The sequence below is a fragment of the Gavialis gangeticus genome, unplaced genomic scaffold, assembly GCF_001723915.1.
Source record: "Gavialis gangeticus isolate Ggan-Ray unplaced genomic scaffold, GavGan_comp1, whole genome shotgun sequence".
Lineage (NCBI taxonomy): Eukaryota > Metazoa > Chordata > Crocodylia > Gavialidae > Gavialis > Gavialis gangeticus.
In genome coordinates this window covers 56,700,421-56,705,397 of record NW_017729030.1, presented here as the reverse complement: position 1 = coordinate 56,705,397, position 4,977 = coordinate 56,700,421, and the positions used below count along the sequence as shown (strand labels likewise).

Here is a 4,977-nt window from a genome sequence, read left to right as displayed (position 1 = left end):
CCTTCTTCATGACAGACCTACCCGCTGGGGGGGGTGCTCAGCTCCCCCAAATCATATTTTCTTCCCCTGCCTGTGCTGGCAGCAGTCAGCTTCCAGGGGACAGGTGGGGCCAGGGCTGGGGCATGAATGTAGGGTGGCTGTCACAGAGCAAGTGGGACCATGACCAGGGGCTGGGGTGCAGGTGGTACTAAACTGACTGCCAAGGCCATGATGGTATCTAGCACACAGCTGTCCTTCTCCCTGGCCTCCACTGCCTGGGCCACCATGGCAGTTTTCCACTTCTGAGCCTCCAGCATCCTCTCGAGGAAGGCAGCGTGCTTCTCCTCGAGGGTGAAGAGCCTGTTCTTGGAGGCTCAGTCCTCATGGTTCTTCTCCCACTCATGGTCCATGTCCTGCATGCACCAAGCTGGTGAGTCCATCAGCCACTCTGTACAGTGACCAGCCAATCCAGCAGGAAGGTACTGCCTTGAGTGTGCCACTTGTGGAGGCAACACATGCAGAGAGTGCCATCCAAAGGTGGCAGCTAGTACCTCTCCTCCATGTGCTGCTGTGGGACCTGCAGAGCAAGAAAAAAGAGACTCTTCATTAGAATTTGCAACATTTAGAGAAAACATGCACTGTACTGAGGGCCTGTGCAGTGCCTGGCCACAGATTGGGGGTTGTGTGCACATAGGGACCATGGTAAGTTGGCCAGGCAGGCACTGCAATAGGAAGCCACCAGCCAAGCTCTCTGCCCTGTGGGAGCACGTGGTCTTGTTGGCACTTGCTTCAGGCAGCCTGCCTTCCTGATACCCTACCCAGGATGGGCCTAGGGCTGGCTCTGGGCGGTAGCTGCTCCCCTTCTCCTCCTGAAAGCCAAGCAGTTTGCTCCTGTGGCACCAGGCCCATGGTGCCCAGAGTTGGAGGGTGAGGGTCTCCTGCTCAGCTGGGATGTGGAGCTGGTCAAATCCCTGCCCTCAGCATTGCACCACAGTGTAATGATGTCAATAGTCTCTCCCAGGACCTCAGGATGCTGTCTGTGGCATTGGAGATGCTGCCATCATGGGTGCTTTAGTGGATCTCAAAGGCTCAGGCAAATACTTCAGGTGCTGCTGGGGCTCAGCACATGCCTGCAATAGAGGGGCATGATGTCTGGGGGGCAGCCAGGTGTTGGAACAGGCCCCGGGAGCCAGAGCTGGCATAGGTCTACACCTCTGAGACCCATCCTTCTGCACGGTACTTACTGTGCAGTTAATCTAGTGCCTGCATTTACAGATACTAGCTAACTGGGCAGTAGACTTATTTACTGCACAGTAAATGCCATGGACATGTAGACAGTGACACTAGATTAGTCTACTGTACAGTAAAGTGTCTCATGTAGATGCGCTCGTTAACTCACTTTAGAGAAGCATATGAGGATTTACAGTTTTCAAGCTCTTTTACACAACCAGGAGATCCAGATTCTTGCCCTTTCTTTTCTTTTTCTTTTTTTTTTAAGGAAGCTGAGATACGAGAAGCATAGAACAACTACTAAAAGACTAATGATAAATTGATGAAAACTGGCAGTATTGAAAGAGTTTATTCCTCAGCATTAAGACAGCTGCATAGGCCAGAAGGTTTTCAAACAGTACTGGGAAAATTCAGCCGCTTGATTTAAATACCGACCTAAGAGCTGGGTTCTTTCAGATACCCAGTCCTAGTTATGGGTGCTGAGTACTTTAGTTGGTCCTGTACTCATTGTTTAAAACCAAGCCAATCCTAGCCACGTTTGGTATTGGTATTGATAGGCTCCTCTATGCAATTCGTCAATGGACTTTTCAAATCTGAACTTTTTAGCTATATAAGATTTAAAAATAGTTCATGAAAAAAATCTTACCACTGTTATTATTGAACATAATTAACAGATTTTCCAGATTTGATTTCACCAAGTTCAAAATGATCTGTTGGGACCTCTAAAGTTAAGCAGGAGTTCTAATGAAAGTTTTTCAACTAAGAAATATTTTTGCAGCACTACTTAACATTTAAGTGGTTAACATTTGACTATATAAGACTATAAGTTCATAACTGAATTTGAACTAAAAGCTATGGGGATATTGCCTGAAGTGACATTGAATAGCTTTGTATCTGTTACTAAATAAAAGTAACATTAGGTTGTGGTAAAAGCTCAGCTCTCATTGATCCCCTGCAAACAGAGGAGAAAGCAACGCACTCTCTAAATGAAAGAAGGTTGGGTTCTCCTCACAAACCTCAGTTTTGAGAGCTTGACAAGCGTGAGTGTGGTATGTCTTGCAATGAGATATCCCTATCAGAAGAACTGGGTAAAGCTAAAAATATTGTCCAAGTGGTTGTTTCATATAAGGCAGGGGTGGTGAAAATATGGCCTATGGGTTGGATCTGGCCTGCCAACTGATTGGATCTGGCCTGCGGGGGGTGCCAGGCAATTGTCTGTATCTGTCCTGTGGCTGGCCCCACAAGGTGCTTCACATGGAGCCAAGCCCCTCTGACTCCCACCCAGGGCACCCTATGCCATGCTCCCACCTATGCCTGCTGACACCCTGGTCCCAGCCAGCATGCACAGCCTTCTGGAGGGGCTGCTCCTGGTGTGGCTGCAGCTGCTTGGGTATTGTTCAGCTCCCACCACCTCCACAGGCTGCTCCTCCTCCTGCCCCTTCTGCACCACTATGGGCAGCAGGTAGGACATGGAAGCGGCAGCAGCCATGGGGATATGTGCCAGGCACCATACCCAGCTAGGTGTGGGGGAATGCTGCAGCTCCTGTCCCAGCACACGGGGCTCTAGCTCCAGCTCCAGCTCCCAGCTGCCTTCCACCCAACACAATGAGCAACCAGTTCTGAAAGCAGGGGCATGCTGGGAGCTCTGCCCCAGGCCCCAGCCCCATGCTGTCACCGCCTTGAGATCCCGGCCCCAGACCTGGCCCTGGCCACCCATCCCACTCCTGGATGCTGTTCCTTGCCTGTCCATAGCCCCATCCCATCTGCCCAAGCCAGTCTCCATGGAGACCCCAGGATTGCTGGTCAGTGACAATGTGAAGCTGGGGACAAGGCAGAACCACTTAAGGAGTTTTAGTGAGCTGCTGTGGGGTGGGAGAGGAGGGGGAGGTGGGATGCAGAACCAGCTCAGCATGGCAGGGGGGCAGAGATGGTGCTGATACAGCCCACAACAGTTTACCAAAACTCCTTAAGTGGCCCTCAAGCCCAAATAACTGCCCACCCCTGCTGTAGCATGTAGCATATATGGACTCTGCCTTATGTTTCTGGATAACTTCGCCTCCCAGGTGGTCTAGTGAAATGTCCTAGTGGTTGACTCAGAACACAGCTATAATGTGCTGAACTGCAATGCCCAGTAGTCCCATAGTCACAGCCTTAAATAAACTTTATTTAAACAAATTAATAATGTTTTGCAGGCCCCCCAAGCAGACCTCCTTTTATTTTATTTGGACTGAAGCCAGGCAACTAAGTCTTCCAGAGTTTTTTGCAAGCTTTCTTCCTAACAAAAATACCAAGGCTATGATTTTTAAGGTGTGTAAAGAAGTTAGGCAGTCACTCCCATCAAAAACCTAACCCCAAATTTTGGTTATTTGTGAACTCACCAGCAACCTGGGTTTCCAATGTTATCCCCTATGCTGTGAAATATTTTATGATGCTCCAGTCGTTATAATGGAATTTGTGCTATTACGAAATAAACAGCATTTGAGGACAATATGTTATTCTTTTGAAACTTTGAACAACTGGAAGTGTCCCATTAACACCATTGTAATTTATGAGCGATATCAAGAGGATAATAGACACCTGGCATGAGAAACAAAGCTGTCAGACATACGAGATTCATTGTGCTATCCCCAAAAGTATTTCTTACAAGATTCCTTTGTATGTTATCTGATGCTATTAACTTCTGCAATCCTAAAGCTTTCCACTATGGCAAAGCTCTCCTTGACTTCACTGGGAGTAGGGCAGGGGGCCTCACTTAAAATGAACAATCAGAAACAAATTTGCAAATGCATGTATTTATGCTGAGTTCTTCTGAAAGGACTCTGCATGGAATGTGCTAAGCACAGTATAATGAAGTGCCTAGCTTAGTCCCCAGGTACTATATGAGAGGAATTATTTAGTGTAATACACAGGAGTATAGCTAAAATTGAAAAGATGAAATAAAAAAGGAAAAATGGAGACTGAAGAATAGTTTCCTTAAGGTAGTTATGGAATAACCATTGCTTGGGACTTGACTAGAAAATGTGTTAGAAGGAATCTTACACTAGCTAAGATACTAAATGGATGATACAATTACCAGCTGTTGAATCCAAGTAAGCTTTTATCTCCCTCCTTACTCTAAGCATGTGAATGTCTGAATACCTTCTACATAAAAACAGTACTTATATCATTTTCAGCAGTTTTGATTAAGGTAATTTAATGTAGCTCCATTGACCTAATCAGAAATACTTATGATATAGAGTTGAGCAATAGAAATCATATCTATCTATCCATCTATCCTCGTCATAGAATTAAGAAGCATTTATGTGAACTATTTTTAAACTCTTTCTGTTTGTCAGAGTTCATTTTCTGTCTTCTACGAAACTTTTGGCAATAGTGGTTAATTAACTTGAATCAAAACATTTATTGAATTTTCCTTAAAATGTATGTTACACATTTCAGATTTTCAAAAACAAGTTTTTAGTAAACAAAATTTTTAATAAAAATATTGTCATGCCAAGAAAATATTTCTATTAAAATAGTGATAATATTGATGTGTATTTAAAAAAAAAACAGTATAAATATTTTTTTCCAAAAAAACAAAGTTTTTGCTGGCAATGGGGTCCTTGAGGGCAGAGGAACTCAGTGTCCAAGACGAGTGGTCGTTCCTTAAGGAAACGATACTTACGGCCCAAGGGGTGTCCATCCCGACAACAAGCAAGGGGGGCAGGAGTGTCCGAAAGCCCCCCTGGCTCACCAAGGGCGTCCGGGAATGCCTGCTTGCCAAAAAGG

General features: G+C 45.8%; 1 long non-coding RNA gene across 1 annotated transcript in view; it reads right to left on the bottom strand.

The window, feature by feature from the left end:
* Window positions 1–221: 221 nt before the first annotated feature.
* LOC109301003 overlaps window positions 222–4,977 on the bottom strand; it is a 12,508-nt gene continuing 7,752 nt past the window's right edge. Inside the window, exons 2-3 of the long non-coding RNA XR_002098400.1 lie at window positions 2,767–2,770; window positions 222–233 (exon numbers count right to left, since the gene is read on the bottom strand). This is a non-coding gene — a long non-coding RNA (uncharacterized LOC109301003). The remainder of the gene's footprint in view (window positions 234–2,766; window positions 2,771–4,977) is intronic.